At 43.2% G+C, this 24889-nt stretch overlaps 1 non-coding gene and 1 pseudogene across 1 annotated transcript; one reads left to right on the top strand and one right to left on the bottom strand.

The window, feature by feature from the left end:
• The first annotated feature begins 2638 nt into the window (after positions 1-2638).
• On the top strand, positions 2639-2711 carry TRNAR-GCG (transfer RNA arginine (anticodon GCG)). Its single transcript has one exon. It is a non-coding gene; the product is annotated as a tRNA-Arg (tRNA).
• A 9526-nt stretch (positions 2712-12237) lies between these two features.
• Positions 12238-13092, bottom strand: LOC129639177 (E3 ubiquitin-protein ligase SIAH1-like; annotated as a pseudogene).
• Positions 13093-24889: the final 11797 nt, after the last annotated feature.

Raw genomic sequence — 24889 nt, 5'->3', positions numbered from 1 at the left:
AAAAGGACTGAAGGAAGTGGTGAATATGCTTATAACTTTTATGGTTTCTATCTGAAAAATTACTGATTTGAATCTGTGTTTTCCAGGTGTAAGGAAAAAAACCCTTCCCCTCAAACTAATTATGACAGTAATTTGGTAAAATTATATTTTATAAACAAATTGAAACATTTATCTTTTCTCTATATCTGAACCATCCAGAGACTGGAAGCTCTTAGTTTCCAGTAACTTTCAGATCAGATCAGATCAGTCCCTCAGTGGTGTCCAACTCTTTGCGACCCCATGAATCACAGCACGCCAGGCCTCCCTGTCCATCACCAACTCCCGGAGTTCACTCAGACTCACGTCCATCGAGTCAGTGATGCCATCCAGCCATCTCATCTTCTGCGTCCCCGTCTCCTCCTGCCCCCAATCCCTCCCAGCATCAGAGTCTTTTCCAATGAGTCAACTCTTCGCATGAGGTGGCCAAAGTACTGGAGTTTCAGCTTCAGCATCATTCCTTCCAAAGAAATCCCAGGGCAGATCTCCTTCAGAATGGACTGGTTGGATCTCCTTGCAGTCCAAGGGACTCTCAAGAGTCTTCTCCAACACCACAGTTCAAAAGCTTCAATTCTTCGGCACTCAGCTTTCTTCACAGTCCAACTCTCACATCCATACATGACCACAGGTAAAACCATAGCCTTGACTAGATGGACCTTTGTTGGCAAAGTACTGTCTCTGCTTTTGAATATGCTATCTAGTTGGTCATAAGTTTCCTTCCAAGGAGTAAGCGTCTTTTAATTTCATGGCTGCAGTCACCATTTGTAGTGATTTTTGAGCCCAGAAAAATAAAGTCTGACACTGTTTCCACTGTTTCCCCATCTATTTCCCATGAAGTGATGGGACCGGATGCCATGATCTTCGTTTTCTGAATGTTGAGCTTTAAGCTAACTTTTTCACTCTCCACTTTCACTTTCATCAACAGGCTTTTGAGTTCCTCTTCACTTTCTGCCATAAGGGTGGTGTCATCTGCATATCTGAGGTTACTGATATTTCTCCCGGCAATCTTGATTCCAGCTTGTGTTTCTTCCAGTCCAGCGTTTCTCATGATGTACTCTGCATAGAAGTTAAATAAACAGGGTGACAATATACAGCCTTGACGAACTCCTTTTCCTATTTGGAACCAGTCTGTTGTTCCATGTCCAGTTCTAACTGTTGCTTCCTGACCTGCATACAAATTTCTCAAGAGGCAGATCAGGTGGTCTGGTATTCCCATCTCTTTCAGAATTTCCCACAGTTTATTGTGATCCACACAGTCAAAGGCTTTGGCATAGTCAATAAAGCAGAAATAGATGTTTTTCTGGAACTCTCTTCTTTTTCCATGATCCAGCAGATGTTTGCAATTTGATCTCTGGTTCCTCTGCCTTTTCTGTAACCAGCTTGAACATCAGGAAGTTCACAGTTCACATATTGCTGAAGCCTGGCTTGGAGAATTTTGAGCATTACGTTACTAGTGTGTGAGATGAGTGCAATTGTGCGGTAGTTTGAGCATTCTTTGGCATTGCCTTTCTTTGGGATTGGAATGAAAACTGACCTTTTCCAGTCCTGTGGCCACTGCTGAGTTTTCCAAATTTGCTGGTATATTGAGTGCAGCACTTTCACAGCATCATCTTTCAGGATTTGGAATAGCTCAACTGGAATTCCATCACCTCCACTAGCTTTGTTCATAGTGATGCTTTCTAAGGCCCACTTGACTTCACATTCCAGGGTGTCTGGCTCTAGGTCAGTGATCACACCATCGTGATTATCTGGGTTGTGAAGATCTTTTTTGTACAGTCCTTCTGTGTATTCTTGCCATCTCTTCTTAATATCTTCTGCTTCTGTTAGGTCCATACCATTTCTGTCCTTTATCGAGCCCATCTTTGCATGAAATGTTCCTTTGGTATCGCTGATTTTCTTGAAGAGATCTCTAGTCTTTCCCATTCTGTTGTTTTCCTCTATTTCTTTGCATTGATTGCTGAAGAAGGCTTTCTTATCTCTTCTTGCTATTCTTTGGAACTCTGCATTCAGATTTTTATATCTTTCCTTTTCTCCTTTGCTTTTCACTTCTCTTCTTTTCACAGCTATTTGTAAGGCCAGTAACTTTGTCAGATACTTTAGGAAGATTATCTCAGTAATAGGTACAGAAATCTCAAGGAATTTTGGAGACCTTGAGAAGGGAGGAATTTACTTAGATCTGTTAGGCAAAATCTGATAAGCCTTTGGCATGGCTTTCCTAGCCCTGAAAGTTTTTGTTTTAAAAGTTCAGTCTGAGACTCTAAAGTCTATGATCAATTATGGCTATATAAGTCATCAGGCCCAGTTTATTGAGACCAGACCTATACTACAAACAGGTCTTAATTTGGTTATATTTGGTAAAAATGATGCTTATTTTAAGGAGAAAGAGATGTTTCAATGAATGTTAAATCCCAGTTTGTTAATGGAGGGTTATCTTCTAAGTCTTAGTTATCTACTAAGACTTATAACTAAGTCTTAGTTATCTACTAAGACTCATAACTAAGTCTTAGTTATCTACTAAGACTCATTTCATGGATAGTTCTTTGCTGTTAGTGTATATTAATGTAAAATTGAATTGAATTATTAAAGAACTTTAATATTGGTTTCCCTGGTGGCTCAGTCGGTAAAGCGTCTGCCTGCGATGTGGGAGACCCGGGTTCGATCCCTGGGCCAGGAAGATCCCTGGAGAAAGAAATGGCAACCCACTCTAGTACTCTTGCCAGGAAAATTCCATGGACAGAGGAGCCTTATAGGCTATGGTCCATGGGGTCGCAGAGTCGGACATGACTGAGCAACTTCACTTCACATTAAAGAACACTCTAAGGTTGTTTCTGAAGGTTATCTCAGTAATCTATCTTTGGATGAATATAAGATGCCTCACATATGACCTGCAATCAAGACTGGAAGAATAAATAATTTAAGGAACTGTCTCCAACCTGAATGGAAGGACCTTTCTATCAGGTACTCTTAACTAGCTCATGCCTAGTGAAATTGAAGGGAAATTGACTCTTGGTTTAACTCCCACTTCCAAAGGCCCCTAAGCTGGACTGGTCCATAGAGAGGCCTGCTGATCTCAAACTCACCTTAAAACAATGCTCAAACAGAGGAAAGTACACTACACTAGGACGAGAAGAAGATGACATCAGAAGTAGACAGCTTGCCCAAGATGGTGATCTGACTTTTATGATCATTTATAATGTTTTCTTGATTCCTTGGACATATGCCTATCAATCACATGTTTTCAATCATGGACATGATTCTATGCTAGTTTAAAACTCAATCCAGTTGTTGGGTTGTGGCCAATTACCTGTGCCTAGTACTTCTGGGTTACCTTGGTGGATTTCTGTTCTCTAGGGCTCTCATTGGATACCCCCTAGGAAATTTGTTTTAGATGAGTGTTCAGTCCTGTTCTATCTATTCATGATATTACTAGATGGGATCCTCTCACCTGGCCAATTAATAATACCTGCTCTGATGCTGGCCATAGATTTAAGTTTTCTCTGAGGGTCATTTAAACTCAGAGTGATGAGCTAAGTCTCAATAAAAAATTAACCTCTCATCTATTGAAAGGAAAACTCCCACAATTATGGGGAGGATCTACATGATTAACACCAGGCTATGGTCGTTTAAGTTTAAAGGCTCCTCTATGTTGGGAACAGTTAAATCATACTAAAAATGATCAACCTGGTAATTATGAGACAAGGCTGGGTGCTTTATGAACTATGCCTCTTATTACCCTTAGAGAGAGTGATTGGTATGGAACTCAGTGGATTTGTAGCACTAATTTATGGCCTTGACATCTACAGGGATGGATACGAAGGTGTAGCCTGGGATTCCCATGAATTTAAGGTCATACATGTTAACAAATTAGAGGTAACCCTAACTAATCTACCATTGGTATGATCCCAGTGGGCCAAAGATCTGTATTCTACTGGTATGACCATTTAGCAGCTTGTGTTTGTGTGTGTGTGTGTGTGTGTGCCTTCAATGGGGTTGGAAGATATAGTTGACCATATCTAAGCCTTAACAACTTTCATAAGCTTTAAATGATAGTAATTGGGCTGTTGGTGTATTGAATTCTGAGATCTCTATGACGAGAAAGGCAGTGCTACACAACTGCAAGGCCATTGACACCTTACAGCATCTCAGGAAGATATCTGTGCTAAAATTCAAACTGAATGCTATATTTTCATACCTGATAAATCCTTTAATGTAACACATTTGATGAGCCACATGAAAAATCAGATTTCTGCTTTAAGTGACCCATTCCCTAGTCTTAATGATCTTTTAAAAAAACTGGTTTCGTGTGGGAGGCTCGTGGCTAAAATATTCAATTCCACTAATGTTATTATCTATACCATTTGTATTTTGCTTGTTTCACAAGAGTATTATTTCTTGTATTACCAAGTGTATGACTGAGCCTCCAATGAAAATGATAACTAGACTTGAAGCAGTTGATCAAATATATAGCTCGATATATGATCAATGATTGTAATAGTGTAACTCTAGATATGAAAAGATGCAACTTTGAAAGAGGGAATACTTTCCTGGACCATAACTAGAAGACAGCGTCCAGAGATCTTTGACTATTAAGACCTAATCCAGTAATAGCACATTGAGTGTTTTATTAAGAAAAACCTTCTTCAGAACTGGGAATGAGCCTTCCCAGCAAGGCAGGACAAAATGGTCATGAAATGCCCTGCAAAATATGGCCGGATTTATGACCACAAGGGGGTCATGTCAACTACAAATTGGCACTTACCAAGAGCATTGCCAACAACTGAACAACAAAGGCATTTGTCATCTGCCTCTATGGAGATCAGGACTTCCCTGGTGGCTCAGACGGTAAAGCGTCTGTTTACAATGTGGGGGACCCGGGTTCAATCCCTGGGTCAGGAAGATCCCCTGGAAGAAGGAAATGGCAATCCACTCCAGTACTATTGCCTGAAAAATCCCATGGATAGAGGAGCTTGGTAGGCTACAGTCCATGGGGTCGCAAAGAGTCGGACACGACTGAGCGATTTCACTTTTCTATGGAGATTGAACCCCATGCTGCTATACCTTAGGGTTGACCTTCAGCAATCCCTGAGGGAGTTCAGGGTGGAGTGAGGCACTCTCTGCTCCAGGGAATCTGTTGGGACAGGTCTTTAGATAGTTGGATGTTTTTAGGAACAGATTTTATGATCTCAATCCTTGCATCTTCTCATATCTAGAGAAGCACTAAATCCCTTCATGGTGACATCAGATCCTCATGAGTAACAAAAACCTTTTGTGAAATGAGTGCTTCATGGCATTTAACTCCCCCTTCACCAAAACCTTATATATTGACTTTCCCCCACTGCCATTTTAGAGCAGTCTCTCAGAGCTATCTGAGATGCTGCCTTCTGTGCTACAGTCCTCATTTTGCCCCAAATAAAACTTAACTCAGAACTCTCAAGTTGTATATCTTTTTTTAGTCGACACCTTCAAGTGGGAAGACTTTATTTTCTCCCATTACCAGAACATTTGTGGCTGGCAATCGCAGGCTCAATGATATTGCAAATAAGTTTGAATTTTCCTTCCCTCTTTCATCTTAACCACTTTTAAGCATACTGACTTTTATCATCACATTTATTGCCTTGTGGTCCCAAGATGGCTGCTGCACTTTCAGCCCTCACATCTATATCCAATGCAGGAAAAGGGGATCAGGACAAAGGATTTCTTTCTAATTAGGCATTGTCTTGTGGTGTCTTCCAGCTTCTGGTAGCTGCTGGCATTTTTTCACTTGTGGCCCCATCACTCCAATATCTTCCTCCATGGACGTAATGCCACCTCCTCTGTGTATGCATCTCCTCTTCTGCTATCTAAAATCTGCCTCAGGCTCCCTTGTATAACACTTTTGGTTATATTTAGAGTCCACCAGATAATTAGGATAATCTCCCTGTCTCTAGATCCTTCACTTAATCACATCTGCAAAGTCTTATTTTGCAACAGTAAACGGTGACAGGTTTCAACGATTAGGATCTGGATGATTTTATAGGGCTATTAGTTAGCCCAGGCTTTCTAGATGGTGCTAGTGGTAAGGAACCCACTTGCCAGTGCAGGAGACCTAAGAGATGCAGGTTGGATCCCTGGGTCAGGGAGATCCCCTGAAGAAGGGCATGGCAACCCACTCCAGTATTCTTGCCTGAAGAATCCACATGGATAGACAACCCTGGTGGGCTACAGTCCATTAGTTCACAAACAGTCAGACACAACTGAGTGACACTTTCGCTTTGGTGTCATGTCTTGGAGGTGGTTCTATATCTGTGCCCCAACACTTGAGGTTTCTGAGTTTCTCTGGGATGTTTGTTAATGCTACAATGATTATTAATTATTTTTCAGTCAGGGTCCAAGATAGGTCTTTTAGCTGTTTGAGGGGAGAAGGCAATGGCAACCCACTCCAGTACTCTTGCCTGGAAAATCCCATGGATGGAGGAGCCTGGTAGGCTGCAGTCCATGGGGTCGCTCAGAGTCGGACACGACTAAGTGACTTCACTTTCACGCATTGGAGGAGGAAATGGCAACCCACTCCAGTGTTCTTGCCTGGAGAATCCCAGGGATAGGGGAGCCAGGTGGGCTGCCGTCTATGGGGTCGCCCAGAGTCGGACACAACTGAAGTGACTTAGCAGCAGCAGCAACAGCAGCTGTTTGAGGATATGAGCTGTTTGAAGGGTATGAGGCATCTGAGTTCTTTTAGGTGTGTGTTCCATGACATAAAACCACTGTGTCACTTGGGGTATACTCACAGATTTGGTGGTTTCTGTGTAAGGGTGTGATGCCTCTGACTAATAATTGGTGTGTTAGAATTTGATCAGGTTTATGTTTCAAGTTGGAGTTGTCTTGGCCAATTGGTTTCCATGAAGTCTGTGAGTCTGTTTGACATCTATTCCCAATTTAGGAGTTTTCTGAATAGTTTTTTTTTTTTTTTTTTTTTTTTTGGTTGTGGTCTGTGTCCAAGGTGTGATATGTCTGAACACTCTAGGTGAATTTAGACTCTCTGGTGACTATGTCTAGGCTGCAAGAACTCTCTAGGGGACCTGTACCCCATAGTGTGAAATCTCTGGGATATTTTGGATCCTGGTCCCAACACAGGAGGTCTGTGAACTCATGGGCATCTGTGTTCATGGCCTAATGTCTCCAAATTGTTTTATGGCCTGTGTCCAAGAGTGTGAGTTCTCTGAGCTCTGTGGGGTCTGGGTCCCAGGATGTGAACTTTCTGCAATTTGGGGATCTATGTTCAGAGTATGAAGTCTGTGTTTTTTTGGGTGGGAGGTCCTGTGTCACATGATGGGACTTCTGAGCCATTTGGGATATGTTCCCAGGTGTGAAGAGTCTCTTCCAATGGACAATCACTGATAAGGGTATGATGTCTCTGACCTCTGTTCCATTTCTAAGGGGTGGCGTGTGTTTAGTCATCTGTGTAACTGTGTGGTATCACTGTTTGTCCATGGATTGGGGTTCCAGAGTGTGAGTCATCTGAGCTGTTTGGGGTTTTGTGTCATGTCCTCTGAACTGTCTTGGAGAGCTGAATCTCAAGGAAATGAGATCGCTGAGGTACTTACCACCAATGCCCCTGAGTGAATAGTTTGAGCCCTTAGCGGGTTGTGCGTTCCTAGGGTGTGAATTGCCAGAGCTGTCTGAGGTATGTGTTCAGGTCTGAAGGTCTCCAACGTATTAGGATTCTATTAGGATGTGAGGTCTCTGCTTTGGATTTTCTCTGAACTCGTGAGGTCTGTGAGGTTGGTGAGGAGTAAGGGGTGGAGAGAGTGGACCCAGTCCAAAGCTTAAGGCCTCAGAATTGTTTACTGCTGTGCCCACAGTGTAAGATCGCTGAGCTCTTTGGGACTGTGTCTCAGGATGTGAAGTCTCTGCAGTGTTTCCCAGTCATTGTCTCAGTCTATGAAATCTCTGAGGTTCTTGGGAATCGTTGTCCATGGCCTCAGAATTGTGTTGTGTCCAAGTGTCAGGTCTTCTGAACTTAGCAGAAGTCTCTGTCAAAGATGTGGGAACTCATAACTCTTAATGCTCTAAATCTTATCACATGAAATCTTTGAGCTATTTGGCAGATGTTTTCATGTGTGAGGTCTTTGATGTTTGTGTGGGTCTCAGCTATAGGAATGAGACCTTTTTGTAAAAAAAAGTTATTGGATTATAGTTGTTTATCATGAGCTTATGGGCTTCCCTGCTGGCTCAGCTGGTAAAGAATCCACTCGCAATACGGGAGATCTGGGTTCGATCCGTGGGTTGGGATGATCCCCTGGAGAAGGGAGTGGCTACCAACTCCAGTATTCTGACCTGGAGAATTCCATGGACTGTATAATCCATGGGGTCACAAAGAATCAGGCACAACTGAGCGACTATAACTTTCATGTGCTTTTACAGAGCCTCAGCAGAGTGAAGCCACAGTGTACAAGGAACCTGGGGTCCTCTGCCACTATTTGGAAATCCACCTGTCAACCAGGAACACAGGTTTTAGTCTGTGATGTTTATTATTGTGTTGCACCACTGACATTGGGGTGTTGGTTTGTTACTGCAGGAGAATTCATTCCTGAACACACACACAGTGCTGTGTGGATCGAATCCTCTGTGGAAATGGGCTCTGCAAGCTGAGCTCAAGGACAGGGCAGCCTTCTTCTGGGAGGGCCTCCTAGCTTCTAGGATTTGCTTTTCCTTCCTTAATAGCAGACACAGCTCTGGCCAGGGGGTGGGGATGGGAGAGCATTTGCATCTCCAAGCTGGACACTGCTCTGGGCAACACTGTTGGGGGCGGAGTGACCCTGGACATGGAATGCTGTTCTTCAGAGACTAGAGATGAATGACGTGCTGGTGTTCTATAGCCTGTTTGGCTTTACAAATGGGTTTCAGGGTCCATCTAGAGTTGGGAGAATTCAGCCACAACTTTCTGTACATACATTAAATATAACTTTGATTTCACTAAGTGCCTCCAGCAGTGGATTTCTTCTTCTCCTTAGAATAAAGGCACTTTCTGTTGTAAATGAGACCCATCATGCTCCTTCCCACCCCCACCACTGGATCCAGTGCTTCTCCTAGGACAAAGCCCCTGGGGCTAGTGGGGCAGTGGGCAGGGGTTCCCCAACTGGGCCACCTTCAGGGCCATTTGATGTTCTTATGATACAGGCCCACACAATATGCTGCGATAGTTCTTGTTTAGACAGTATTATTTCTACCCCAAAGGAAATGCCTGCCAGAATTCCTAGGCAGTTCCATGGTTGGGACTCTGCTTTTTCACTGGCAAGGGCTGTGGTTCAGTCCCTGATCAGGGAACGAAGATCCCTGAAGCCTTGCAGCAAAACCAAAAAAAGAAAAGAAAAGTGCTCTTTCCACCAGGTCCAGACATTTAAACCACATAGGCTCTGCAGCTCTGTTTCCTTGTTTATAAAATGGACATGCTAGAACCTAGCCTGGCCATTTCAAAGGGATAGTTAAGAGATTATCTGAAAGGGTTTTCTTTTTTTCAGTTAAACATTCTTCTCCCTGCAAGTAACAGAAAGTTCTATTAGACAGCCTTCAAGTGGGAAGGCTTTATTTTCTCCCATTACCAGAACATTTGAGGTTGGCAGTCACAGGCTCAATGATACTGTAAACAGCTTCGAATATTCTCTCCATTGTTCATCTTGATCATCTTTAAGCATACTGACTTTTATGTTTTCATGTTTATGTCTTGTGGTCCCAAGATGGCTACTGTACCTCCAGCCTTCACATCTATATCCAATCCTGGAAAAAGGCTTTCTAATGAAGACTCAGAAGCTGAGTCTTCCAGCTTCTGGTGGCTGCTAGCATTTTTTGGCTTTGGCCACATCACTCCAGTCTCTTCCTCCATGGTCATAATGCCACCTCCTCTGTGTGTGCATCTCCTCTACTATCTATCACAAATCTCCCTCAGGCTCCCTCTTATAAGGACACTTGTGGTTACATTTCAGTTCAGTTCAGTTCAGTTGCTCAGTTGTGTCCGACTCTTTGCGACCCCATGAATCACAGCATGCCAGGCCTCCCTGTCCATCACTAACTCCTGGAGTTCACCCAAACTCATGTCCATTGAGTCAGTGATGCCATGCAGCCATCTCATCCTCTGTCGTCCCCTTCTCCTGCCCCCAATCCCTCCCAACATCAGGGTCTTTTCCAATGAGTCAACTCTTTGCATGAGGTGGTCAAAGTATTAGAGTTTAAGCTTCAGAATCAGTCCTTCCAATGAACACCCAGGACTGATCTCCTTTAGGATGGACTGGTTGGATCTCCTTGCAGTCCAAGGGACTCTCAAGAGTCTTCTCCAACACCACAGTTCAAAAGCATCAATTCTTCGGTGCTCAGCTTTCTTCACAGTCCAACTCTCACATCCATACATGGCCACAGGAAAAACCATAGCCTTGACTAGATGGACCTTTGTTGGCAAAATAATGTCTCTGCTTTTGAATATGCTATCTAGGTTGGTCATAACTTTCCTTCCAGTGAGTGTCTTTTAATTTCATGGCTGCAGTCACCATCTGCAGTGATTTTGGAGCCCCCAAAAATAAAGTCAGCCACTGTTTCCACTGTTTCCCCATCTATTTCCCATGAAGTGATGGGACCAGATGCCATGATCTTCGTTTTCTGAATGTTGAGCTTTAAGCCAACTTTTTCACTCTCCTCTTTCACTTTCATCAAGAGGCTTTTGAGTTCCTCTTCACTTTCTGCCATAAGGGTGGTGTCATCTGCATATCTGAGGTTATTGATATTTCTCCCGGCAATCTTGATTCCAGCTTGTGCTTCTTCCAGCCCAGCGTTTCTCATGATGTACTCTGCATATAAGTTAAATAAGCAGGGTGACAATATACAGCCTTGACGAACTCCTTTTCCTATTTGGAACCAGTCTGTTGTTCCATGTCCAGTTCTAACTGTTGCTTCCTGACCTGCATACAGGTTTCTCAAGAGGCTGGTCAGGTGGTCTGGTATTTCCGTCTCTTTCAGAATTTTCCACAGTTTATTATGATCCACACAGTCAAAGGCTTTGGCATAGTCAATAAAGCAGAAATAGATGTTTTTCTGGAACTCTCTTGCTTTTTTGATGATCCAGCAGATCTAAATGTGGTTACATTTAGAGCCCGTCAGATAATCAAGATAATCTCCCTGTCTACAGACCCTTCACTTAATCACATCTACAAAGTCTTTTTTGACATATAAATGAACAGTCACAGATTTTAAGGATTAGGAGGTGGATAATTTTGTAGGGCTATTAGTTAGCCTGGACTTTCCAGATGGCAGTAGTGGTAAAGAACTTGTTTGCCAATGCAGGAGACCTAAGAGATGTAGGTTGGATCCCTGGGTCAGGAAGATCCCCTGAAGAAGGATATGGTAACCCACTCCAGTACTTTTTTACCTGGAAGATCCCATGGACAGAGGAGCCTGGTGGGCACAGTCCATAGAGTCGCAAAGAGTCAAACACAACTGAAGCGACTTAGCAGGCACACATGTGTTAATTAGCCTTCCACAGTTGAGGATGACAGGAAGGGGCCCTTGAGTAAGTGACATCTTGGTTGAAATGTAAAGGATATGAAGTTAACCAAGCAGAAGAAGGGGAGACAGAATGTGCCAGTGACATGTGTAAAAGCACTTGGAGATGAGAACAGTCAATGTTTTTTTATTTATAGAAAAGAAAGTCAAATTTATTTAATGAAAACTAGAATTAATAAAATTAGCAAATACAGGCACAAAAAAATATACACAAACAGCAGCAGCACTATGTATTGACTCACATAGGGGAATATCAGTGGTTCAAGGGCACTCAATACATCTTGTCAGTTAAAGGGAAAAAAATCCAAACACACACACACAGGCAAACGAAAAACAAAAACAAGAACCCAGCATTTTTCAACAGTACACTCAATCTTCAGCAAACACAAATTCAGAACTGCTTTACAGTGCTTCCTTTTTTAATACAAAAGATGCCCATGTTGCATGTAAATATATCTATATTTTTCAGTGGTTTACTGTTGACTTATTTTTAAATATATTAATGTTATTACATGCAAACCTTCCCTGTATTTAACAGCCTTTCCTTTGATTTACCATCATGTGTCTAGCTTCCACCTAACAAAGGTTTCTGGTTGGTAGGCAGACAGGTGCCTTATTCTCTGGGAAACTGAATGCAATGGTTTTAAATACTGGCCAGAAAATGTTTGTTTGCCTTCAACACATGGAAATAGTTACACTGATGTGTAAATTGCCATTTTCTGCAAAACGCTGTGCAATGCTGGTGTCAAAGACTAGGCAGTCACTGTTCATAACGGCTGTTGCAATTCCCTCATGAATAGATCAAGGAGTGGCTTCCCAAGCCAATCGCCACCTATAAGCATTTAGCTCAAGTCGATAAGCAAAATTTTTAGCTTGCTCGCGTGTTCCTATCAGCTGTACAATTGCAAAGAATTGCTGGTGACCATCTTGGTTTTCCTGTTTCTCCAAGACTAGCATGAAGTCAAAGTCAAAACAGGACTGCACCATCACCCAGTCAACAGCACCAGGAAGATTAATGTCTATAGCAAGGAAAACTATTTTCTTTCCCTGTAGGTTTGTCATGGACTCATGGTGATCCATCAGATGTGGCACAACAGCATCCAAAGAGCCTTGCCATTTGTAGGCAACACCAGGGAACAGACAGGAACAAGGCCTAAACTCACAGAGCTCTTCGTGGTCTGCCTTTTCTGTGTAGAGTTAGTTCACAGAGTTAGTTCACATCCAGAAGAGGAATATGTACACGGGAAGAGAACTGAATTGGTCACTTTCTCCATAGCCAAGTTGTAGGTGGACCCCAATGGGCCCTGGCAAGCCAGATGTGTGAGCTTTGGGCGACAGTTGAGACAAACGAGATGGCCATTCTGACAGGGAAGAATGGGTGGTAACACATAGTCAAAGCAGACCGGACACTCAAAAAGACTTGCCAGGTCATTGTTGGCCTCAGCGGTGCCAGTCAGGGCAGGCACACTGGGAGGATGGCATATGTGTTGAGGTTCCAGTAGGTAACGCTGGTGCAGCCTCACAGCTCATTTCTGTGGGTGGAGAGCATGCTGCGGACCCTGGTCCTGGCTTAAACGTGTTTCTTTGCCAACGCCAACTGCCACCACCACCTCTTCCTCAGGCCACCACTGAAGGGACACTCTGGGAAGCCTTTGTTGGGCCGCAGTTTTGCACGTCATCAAACCCTGCCCAGCGCTTCTGCTAAATACCGCACACTAAAGAGAGCCCCCTTGAGGAGGCGCTACCCGCACACCAGTGGCCCAGAGGTGGCAAGAACAAGCAATATTTTTTTAAGTATGTTTATTTATTTGGCTGCTCCGGATCCTAGTTGCATGACAGGGGATCTCTGATCTTCAGTGTGGCATGTGGGATCTGTTTAGTTGCATCCTGTGAAGTCTAGTTCCCTGAGTAGGGATTGAACCCAGGACCTCGGCTTTAGGAGCAGAGAGTCTTAGCCACTGGACCACCAGGGAAATCCTAAGAACAAACAATTTTAACCTGGGGAAACCAAACTGTTTAAGGTAGCAGACCAGCCTGTCGAGCAATAGGCACATTGCCAAGGCCCAGATTAGCCCAGCCAGGCAGAGGGAAGAGAAGGAAATAGGCAACCTGGCAATATCCTGGTGCAGCTCCATAGTCATGTGTAGTGGACAGGCTGAGGGCTGGCCTGTGCCTCTCACCAGACCTGGAAACTTGGGCCGCCAGCCTCTACTCACGCACTCAGGAAGGCAGGTCTCTGGACCACAGTGTCCCCACCAGCACAGGTCAGTGAGGACTGACAGTGGTTAAGATGCTGGCTTCTAGAGTTGGGTGACCTGGGACCCCTGGCAGGATGGCCTTTGCGGTTTACTTATCCTCTCTGAAGCCCTCTCCTCTTTCTTGTACTCCAGGTAATAAGTGTTTGCAAATGTTAGTAATTATGAATACCAAGAGGTATTATGAGCCTTGGGATATTTCAGGGGAGAGAGGTAAGAAGAATGCGGGGCCACTAGGTCTGTATTCAGGGCGCCAGAGCTCACTTCCTCTTTTGTAAGCTGATTTAGTCTCTTATTGGTCAAGCTGGTTCAAGTTGGTTTCTGTTACTTGTAAACAAAAGCATTTTATCTGATAACGGTTTTTCTTTTCTTTTTTTTTTTTTTTTACTTAGAGAATTAAGAAAAATTTTAAAGTGGAGGTGTTGTGATGAAAAATTTAGCTGAAGTTCAGCAGTTTTTTGGTTTTTCTTTTTTACCTTTTGCATTTGCAGCAAGCAGAATGATGCCCTTACCCCCCAAAGATGTCCTGGTCCTAATTCCCAGAACCTGTGAATATATTAGGAATTCCTAGGTGTCACTAGTGCCACAGATCCCACCTGCCAGTGCAGGAGATGTAAGAGATGTGGGTTCGATCCCTGGTCGGGAAGATCTCCTGGAGGAGGCATGGCAACCCACTCCAGTATTCTCTGCCTGGAGAATCCCATAGACAGAGTAGCCGGGCAGGCTACATTCCATAGGGTCGCACAGAGTCAGACACAACTGAAGGGACTGAGCATGCACGCATGTGAATATGTTACATTACGTGGCAAAAGAAAAATCAAGGTTTCAGATGGAATTAAGGTTGTAAATCAAGTGACGTTAAAATAGGGAGAGTATCATGGATTGTCTGGTGGACCCAGTGTAATCACAGGGGTTCTTCAAAGTGAAGAGGGAGTCAGAATGGATAAGATGGGAGAACTCAGCTGAAGTTATTAGCTTTCAAGATGGAGGAAGTAGGTCAGGAACTGAGGAATGCAGGGGCCTCTGAAAGCTGGAAAAGGCAAGAATACACAATTTCCCTTAGAGCATCTAGAAAGGAACGCAGGCCTGCTAACACCTTGACCGGAGGCTGGTGAGACCTGTGTCAGATTTCTGACCTCCAGAGCTGTAAGGTATTAATTAGCATTGCCTTGAGCCGCTAGGTTTGTGCTGATGTTACACCAGCGATAGGAGACTCATACAGCATCCTTTTATTTTTCTCCTCTTAATGTCATTGAAGATAAACTCAACACCTTTGACTTCAACTAAGATATGTAGTATAAGCCCATTTGTGTAAATTGCTTTTCTTTCTCTCTCTCTCAGCACCCACTCATCTTGCCTTCTAACTCTACATGTGTAGAAAAACATGATGAGAGAAAATGGTTATTTCTTGGTGGTGAGACTTAGAATAATTTTTGTTTATTTCTAGAAGGTTTTTGTTTGTTTTAATTAGAGTATAATTACAATATTATGATGGTTTTTGCCATACATCAACATGAATCAGTGTTAGCTATACATATGTCCCCTCCATCTTGAGCCCCCCTAGAGTGATTTTTTAAAAAATGTTTCATCTTTGTGTTTCCTGGCACTTTTGGGGTGCATTTTTTTTTAATGAGCAGGCATTATTGTCATTATTTTTAACCAAAATGATAGGGTCGTGATTATTTATGTTCGTTGCCGAAGCCATAGCCACCATTGAGCAATCTGTGCATTCCAGATGAGGGCTCCTCAGCCAAGCAGCAGAGCCCAGATCTAGCCTACTCCTTCCTCCTCTCCCCACATTGTAGATGAATAGATAAAATTTGTGCCTGGCTGTTCTGGGCTGAGCTGTTTTCTTCCCAAATTCAGATGTTGAAGCCCTAGTCCCCAGTAGCTCAGAAGTGGAGATATGGCCTTTAAAGGGGTGATTAAGTTAAAATGAGGTGGAGTGGGCTCTAATCCACTCTGATTGATATCCTTTTAAGAAGGGCAAGATTAGGACAGCAATAACACAGAAAGACCAGGTGAAGACACAATGAGTAGGTGGCCATTTGCAAGCCAAGGAGAGAGGCCTCAGGAGAAACTAACCAAGCCAGCACTTAGATTTGGGGTTTTTAGCCTCTGGAACTGTGAGAAAATACATTTCTGATGTGAAGGCCACTCATCTGTGATATTCTTTTATGGCAATCTGAGAAGACTAATGCACTGACATTACCCACTACTTTGCTCCAAAGAAACAACTTCTGTGTGATAATAATTTCAAAGTATGTTCTGAGAGGGCTGATGTAATTTCTCAAAGATACTTTATTTTCACAGTGTTATAACCTCTCAGCAAACCTGTCAACCTGTGACAGATCAGAATAGTGCTTATGACTCCTCATTTGACAGAAAATACAGGCCCATGGGGCACATAGGAGTTGACTGAAGTCCCATGTTATCATGTGGATCTCCAGGCACCAGCCCTGCACATGGCATAGAAATGCTGAGATCAGGGGCCAAAAAATACATCATCCTGTCTAGAACAGAGTCCATCACATCAACGGTTTTCTTCTGGAAGTATCACATTTGATTTTGGCCCTGATCTCTAAGATGTCCTCATCCTGTTGTTCATAGAGCCTTTTTAAATTTTATTTTTTTAAATTATTTATTTATTTTTGACTGTGCTGGGTCTTTGCTGCTGTGAGCAGACTTTCTCTAGTTGTGGTGAGTGAGGACTACTCTCTAGTTGCGGTGTGCAGGCTCCTCATTCCAGTGGCTTCTCTTGTTGCAGAGCACAGGTTTAGAGCCTGTGGGCCTCAGTGGTTGTGGCACATGGGCTTAGTTGCCCAAGAGCATGTGGAATCTTCCCAGACCAGGGTTGGAATCTTTGTCTCCTGCAATGGCAGGTGGACTCTCAACCACTGGACCACCAGAGATATCCAAAAAATGTTATATTATATTGGGCTATAGCTGATTTACAATGCTTGTTCGTTTCAGGTGTACAGGAAAGAAAATTCAGTTATATATTTACATATATTGATTCTTTTTCAAATTCTTTTACCATTTAAGCTGTTAAAGAATATAGAGCAGAGGAGACAGCCTTTTATAAGTTAAAAAAACATTGAAAATCTTTTTTAATAATTTTCTAATGGTAATTTGATGGACACAAAATCAAACTGAACCCTTCCTCATTAATTCAAGGTATGAAATTTTCATGGATTTTTAAAGCACATTCTTATTAATTAGAATATAGAGCGACTTCACTTTGACTTTTCACTTTCATGCATTGGAGAAGGAAATGGCAACCCACTCCAGTATTCTTGCCTGGAGAATCCCAGGGATGGGGGAGCCTGGTGGGTTGCCATCTAAGGGGTCGCACAGAGTCGGACACGACTGAAGCGACTTAGCAGCAGTAGCTCAAATTTAAAATGAGGATCCAGCTGCCAATATTACTATTAGGACTTTAAGCTGAGAAAATATTCACCAATCATTCTTGAACTTTATAGCTGACTATGCAATGGTGAGGTCAGTGGGCATGCAGGTCCCTGAGGCGTCACCTAGCAAGCCAGGCAGAGAAAGCCTCCAGGACCTGCCTGAGAGCTATTGCTCCATGTTGGGCGAGAAGAACGGGGGAGCTACGTTTGACCTTCTAACGGGCAGAGAGCAGTAGAGTAGGGGAGCCCAGGAGAACTGCTCTGCAACGTGGCAGGCAGTCTCGGTTTTTATGGTGATGGGATTTGTATTTGGGTTGTCTTTAGCCTATCGTTCTGACTCAGAGTCCTTCCTGATGGTGCACGCCTTGTTCGGCCAAGATAGATGCCAGTTAGAAAGATTCTGGGAGGTGGTCGAACATGTGGTGTCTCCTTTTTGACCTTTCCCGAACTCTTCCAGTTGGTGGTGGCTTATTAGTTCTGTGTTCCTTACCAGGACCTCCAATCATAAAACAGCTCATGCAAATGGTTACTATAGTGCCTGGCCAGGGTGGGCAGTTTCAGTCCATGTGCTTTCCCTAACAGTTTTGTTGGTCTTTATACCACTGTGCAGTGTAAATCTGATGAATCCCATTGTGTGTGTGTAGGTGTGTGTATGTGGTGGGGGGTCTGGTCCAACGGTAGGGAGCGGGGTTGCCAGGCATCTTATATATACAGGGCCTGTCCTGTATTTATTTTGTGCTATGTCCCTGCATTGGCTTTGTCAGGATTCCCCAGATCTTGTATTTAGCTTTTTTGCCCCTTATTGACTTACCAACACTGGACGTGCATGTCTCTCAGCAAGAATACTGGAGTGGGTTGCCATTTCCAACTCCAGGGGATCTTCCCACACATGGATCAGACTCGCATCTCTTGTGTCTCCTGCATTAGCAGGCAGATTCTTTACCACTAGCGCCACCTGGAAAGCCCGCAAAAACTGCACATTTTGAGCCATTTTTCTGCCACAGTAATTGGTTCTTTGTCTTTTTCCTTGTGTCCCTCAGCATGTGGGATCTCAGTTTCCCTACCAGGGATCAAACTTGTGTTCCCTGCACTGGAAGCATGGAGTCTTAACCACTGGACCACCAGGGAAATTCCAGTATTTGCTTCTTAAATTGCTAAAACGGCAACACTACTGAAAATCATACCTCCCCAAATAAAGATCTGGAAAACCTCTTACAGTTGCTCCTGCAGGTTTGAGGGAGGAAAGACCAAAAAGGGTGACTGAGAATGAAAAATACACACTGCAGAAAGGAAAAGGCTGTTTTGTGGGCAAAGTCTCAAGTTGTGACCAGGTAATCACCATTTAGATATAACTTCAGCTGTGTGAAGGTGCTTGGAAAATCAGCCAGTCAGGAATAGCCTCACCCCAGGGACTATATTTATGAGACTTGGCACATCAATGACAGGCCCAAGCTTCAAAAAATGGGCAAACCATCTGAACAGGCAAATTACAGAAGACATTACAAATGTCCAATAAATGTGAAAGGCATTCAACCTCATAAATCACAGGGGAAATGCAAATTAAAACCACAATAAGGAGCATAACATAATATCAGATTGTTAAAAAAGAGAAAAGAAAAAAAATTCAAGGTAATTCTTTGTGCACTGCTAGTGGGAATGTAAAATGATTGAAGCACTTCAGAAAACCATTTGGAATTGAAACGTTGCTGCTGAACCATGAAAGATGCCAGGAATGCTAGCCTCTGGAGAAGAGGAATTCAATCCATGGCCAGTGACAAGGCTTGATCTCAGAGCTTTTGCATAATAAAGTTTTATTAAAATATAAAAGAGATAAAGAAAGTTTCTGACATAGACATCAGAAGGTGGCAGAATGAGTGCCCCTCTGCTAATCTTTAGAAGGAAGTTATATACCTACTGAAAGTGAAGTAGCTCAGTCGTGTCCAACTCTTTGCAACCCCCGTGGACTGTAGCCTACCAGGCTCCTCCGTCCATGGGATTCTCCAGGCAAGGATACTGGAGTGGGTTGCCATTTCCTTCTCCAGGGTTCTTCCCGACCCAGGGATCGAACCTGGGTCTCCCACATTGCAGGCAGACGCTTTACCGTCTGAGCCACCAGGGAAGCCATATACCTACTAGCAGGCTTCTAATTAGAGAAAGGAAATGTCTCAAAACTCAGAGAGTGGCACCAGGCCCCTCACCCACAACATGCATTTTGAGATAACATTGGCACAAGGTGAGTCATCCCAGGCCATAAAATGATTGACATGAATCTTGAAGAAAGGTGGATTTTCAAGCAAATACATAGACTCATTAACATAGAGTAGGAGAACAACTGTATGAGTAAAACATACTGGTTTCTTCAGCCATTATGGGTTCTGAGTCTTAGGCAGAACCAATTTGAAGAAAGACCGAGTCTAGGGTAAATACATAGCTCATTAACATAGCTTAAGAAAAACATTTCCATAAGAAACGCATTGGTTAGCTCAAGGTTTGAGAAAAGTTCAGGTGGAACCAGGTGTCATCATGGCAACACAGAATTTTAAAAGAAACTTCCTTTTAATTTTGTATAGAGAAGGGAAAAAAATCTATCACTTGTAGTTTGTTGCCTCCATTTGGGGGCCTCTAGCCTTCCTGCCTGTTACCCTCTCAGAATCATTTAAGAAAGTTGAAATATACACGTTTTCTGTGATCCAGAAATTCTGTTTCTTCGGGCACATTGGAGAAAGGATAAACAAACTGTGGAGTAATACACCCAGTTATCCCTGAGTGACTAATGGCCAGTCCTAGAGTCAGCCAGTGGAAAAATCCTCCTGAATATCAGCCAATCAGAGACAACCCCACGCTTCTATGGAACAGCCAATCAGCAAGTGCTCATTCCCACAGCCTGTTCTAAAGTGGACAGTTGAGAGCAGCCTTACTCCAGCCATTGCAGGAACAGGCTACAAGTCCACTGATGCTTCCACATTCTTGCTTCTCATGTCTGCCATCCCTAGACGCCCAGCTCCTCTGAACCTTCTCAAAACTCTGGCTTCATTCTGGAAATATGTGCCTTATAAAGCACGGCTTGCCCTCACAGGTAAATGGAAAGTTCACCTTAAATGAGCAAAGCTAGTGCAGGTGATGGAATTCCAGCTGAGCTATTTCAAATCCTAAAAGGTGATGCTGTTAAAGTGCTGCACTCAATATGCCCACAAATTTGGAAAACTCAGCAGTGGCCACAGGACTGGAAAAGGTCAGTTTTCATTCCAATCCCAAAGAAAAGCAATGCCAAAGAATGCTCAAACTACCGCACAATTGCACTCATCTGACACACTAGTAAAGTAATGCTCAAAATTCTCCAAGCCAGGCTTCAGCAATACATGAACCGTGAACTTCCAGATGTTCAAGCTGGTTTTAGAAAAGGCAGAGGAACCAGAGATCAAATTGCCAACATCCGCTGGATCATGGAAAAGGTAAGAGAGTTAAAAAAAAACATCTATTTCTGCTTTATTGACTATGCCCAAAGCCTTTGACTGTGTGGATCACAATAAACTGTGGAAAATTCTGAAAGAGATGGGAATACCAAGCCACCTGACCTGCCTCTTGAAAAATCTATATGGAGGTCAGGAAGCAACAGTTAGAACTGGACATGGAACAACAGACTGGTTCCAAATAGGAAAAGGAGTTCGTCAAGGCTGTATATTGTCACCCTGCTTATTTAACTTATATGCAGAGTACATCATGAGAAATGCTGGGCTGGAAGAAGCACAAGCTGGAATCAAGATTTCCGGGAGAAATATCAATAAGCTCAGATATGCAGATGACACCACCCTTATGGCAGAAAGTGAAGAGGAACTAAAAAGCCTCCTGATGAAAGTGAAAGTGGAGAGTGAAAAAGTTGGCTTAAAGCTCAACATTCAGAAAACGAAGATCATGGCATCTGGTCCCATCACTTCATGGGAAATAGATGGGGAAACAGTGGAAACAGTGTCAGACTTTATTTTTTTGGGGCTCCAAAATCACTGCAGATGGTGACTGCAGCCATGAAAGTAAAAGACGCTTACTCCTTGGAAGGAAAGTTATGACCAACCTAGATAGCATATTCAAAAGCAGAGACATTACTTTGCCAACAAAGGTCCATCTAGTCAAGGCTATGGTTTTTCCTGTGGTCATGTATGGATGTGAGAGTTGGACTCTGAAGAAAGCTGAGCACCGAAGAATTGATGCTTTTGAACTGTGGTGTTGGAGAAGACTCTTGAGAGTCCCTTGGACTGCAAGGAGATCCAACCAGTCCATCCTAAAGGACATCAGCCCTGGGATTTCTTTGGAAGGATTGATGCTAAAGCTGAAACTCCAGTACTTTGGCCACCTCATGCAAAGAGTTGACTCACTGTAAAAGACTCTGATGCTGGGAGGGATTGGGGGCAGGAGGAAAAGGGGACGACAGAGGATGAGATGGCTGGATGGCATCACTGACTCGATGGACGTGAGTCTGAGTGAACTCCGGGAGTTGGTGATGGACAGGGAGGCCTGGAGTGCTGCGATTCATGGGGGTCGCAAAAAGTTGGACACGACTGAGCGACTGAACTGAACTGGATATGTTTCCAGGTGCGTGAAGAGTCTCTTCCGATGGACAATCACTGATAAGGGTATGATGTCTCTGACCTCTTTTCCATTTCTAAGGGGTGGCGTCTGTTTAGTCATCTGTGTAACTGTGTGGTATCACTGTTTGTCCGTGGATTGGGGTTCCAGAGTGTGAGACCTCTGAACTGTTTGGGGTTTTGTGTCATGTCCTCTGAACTGTTTTGGAGAGCTGAATCTCAAGGAGATGAGATCGCTGAGGTACTTGTCACTGATGTCCCTGAGTGAATAGTTTGAGCCCTTAGGGGGTTGTGCGTTCCTAGGGTGTGAATTGCCAGAGCTGTCTGGGGTATGTGTTCAGGTCTGAAGGTCTCTGATGTATTAGGATTCTATGTGACAGGATGTGAGGTCTCTGCTTTGGATTTTCTCTGAATTCGTGAGGTCTGTGAGGTTGGTGAGGAGTAAGGGGTGGAGAGAGTGGACCCAGTCCAAAGCTTAAGGCCTCAGAATTGTTTACTGCTGTGCCCACAGTGTAAGATTGCTGAGATCTTTGGGACACTGTGTCTCAGGGTGTGAGATCTCTGCAGTGTTTCTGAATCATTGTCCCAGCCTATGAAATCTCTGAGTTTCTTGGGAATCACTGTCCAAGGCCTCAGAATCTTCATGCTTGAATAGTGCGGTACCACAGAATGAGATTGTTGAGGTGTTCATAGTTCTTTTTCCTGCAGTGTAGGTTTTCTGAGCTGTTGGAGTGTATTTTCTGCATGTGTGTGAGGATTTGTGCTTTGCAGGGGGATGTGGGTCCAGAGTTTAAAGTTTCTTAACTTTGTGGAAGTCTCTGTCAAAGATGGGGGAACTCGTAACTCTTATGGGTCTAAATCTTACCACTTGAAATCTTTGAGCTATTTGGCAGATGTTTTCATGTGTGAGGCCTTTGATGCTTATGTGGGTCTCAGGTACAGGAATGAGGTTTTTTTGTTAAAAAAAAATTATTGAAGTACAGTAGCCTTATCTTTAGCTCATGGGTTTCCTTGGTGGCTCAGTGGTAAAGAATCCATCTGCCAGTGCAGGAATGAGGGTTCAGTCCTTGGGTCAGGATGATGCCCTGGAGAAGGAAATAGCCACCCACTCCAGTATTCTTTTCTGGGAAATCCCATGGACAGGAGAGCCTGGCAGGCTACAGCCCATGGAGTCACAACCGTGTTTGACATCACTTAGGGACTAAAACAGTAACATCAACAAAACAACAAATAGTTGGTTTACACTGTTGTGTTAGTTTCTGCTGTACAAGAAAGTGAATCAGCTATATATATACATATATCCCCCCTTTATTGGATTTCTTTCCCATTTGGGTCACCACAGAGCATTGAGTAGAGTTCCTTGTGCTATTCCATAGGTTCTCAAGAATAAGGCTTTTAATTTATTTCTGGGTTCTGTTTGCAGGGTCTGGGTCTCTGAGGTATTTTTGTGAGTGTGTCATACCATGGTGTTACACCTTTAAGGTGTTTCGGGGTCTGTGTCCTGACGTGTGAGGTCTCTGAGCTGTTTAGGGTCTGTGTCCAGGGTCTCAGTTCCCAGAGCTGTTCCAGCCTTTGTGTTTCAGGGTGGGAGGTATCCAAGCTCTTTGGATTCTGTGCTCCATATGGTGATATCCTTGAACCGTTTGGAATGTGAAATCTCTTTTCCTTTCATATATGTCAGTCCCAGGATGTGGTGTCTTTATCCTGTTAGAGATTACTTTCTTTCTTTTTTCAATTTAATTAATTTTTTTTTTTGGCCACTCTGCACAGCATGTGGGATCTTAGTTCCCTGACCAGGGATGGAACTCTTGGCCCTGCATTGGAAGCATGGAGTCTTAACCACTGGATTGCCAGAGAAGTCCTCTTTTTAAAAAAATAACTCACTATATTAAAGTATAGTTGATTTACAATGTTGTGTTAATTTTTGCTGTACAGCAAAGTAAATCACTATATATTACTATATATAGTAATATATATATATGTGTATGTGTGTGTGTGTGTATATATATATATAAATTCTTTTTCATTCTCTTTTCCATTATGGTTTATCATAGGATATTGAATGTAGTTCCCTGTGCTGTACAGTAGGACCTTGTTGTTTATCCACTGTCTATATAATAGTTTGCATCTGCTAACCCCAAACTCCCAATTCATCCCTCCCTTACCCGCCTCCTCCTTGGCAACCTCAAGTCTGATCTCTAGGTCTTTGAGTCTGTTTCTGTTTCATAGATAGGTTCATTTGTGTCATATTTTAGATTCCACATATAAGTGATATCATGTGGTATTTGTCTTTTTTTCTGACTTACTTCACTTAGTATGATAATCTCTAGGTCCATCTATGTTGCTGAAAATGGCATTATTTCATTCTTTTTAACAGCTGAATAATAATCCATTATATATATATCCATTCATCTGTCAATGGACATTTAGGTTGCCTCCATGTCTTCCATATCTTGGCTATTGTAAATAGTACTGCTATAAACAGAGATTAGGGCTGCATGTATCTTTTTTAATTAGAGTTTTCCCCAGATATATGCCAGGAGTGGGATTGCTGGATCATCTGATAACTCTATTTTTAGTTTTTGGAGGAATCGCCATATCGTTTTTTCTGTCGTGGCTGCACCAATTTACATTCCCACCAAGTGTGTAGGAGGGTAGGGATTACTTTCTTGATTTTGATGTCCCTGCCCTATTTGGGGTCTGTTCCCAAAATTATTTATGGGAATGTGTCACAAAGTAGGACATCGCTATTCTCTTGGCAGGTCTCTATCCCAGAATGTGCAGCCTTGGAAATGTTTTAGAAGTCTGCGTCTAGTGTATAAAGTTTGTCAGGTGCTGGGTACCCATGTCTGGAGATCTGTGAGCGGCTTGGGATTCTTGGTTTTAATGCGCAAGTTGTTTGAGGTCATGTGCATCCTGAGTTATAGGATGTCAGATTTTTGAGTAAGCTGAGTTTTGTTTCCAGGCATGAGGTTTCTGATCGTTTTGGTGATCTCAGTTCCAGAGAGTGATGTGTCTATATTAGGGTCTATGTCTGAACAGTGAGGTCACTGAGTTGGACCAGTGTCCCTTTTCCAAGGCA

The sequence above is a fragment of the Bubalus kerabau genome, chromosome X, assembly GCF_029407905.1.
Source record: "Bubalus kerabau isolate K-KA32 ecotype Philippines breed swamp buffalo chromosome X, PCC_UOA_SB_1v2, whole genome shotgun sequence".
In the NCBI taxonomy this organism is placed as follows: Eukaryota; Metazoa; Chordata; class Mammalia; order Artiodactyla; family Bovidae; genus Bubalus; species Bubalus kerabau.
The sequence above is the reverse complement of the archived record's forward strand: the minus strand, read 5'-3'. Positions and strand labels throughout refer to the sequence as shown.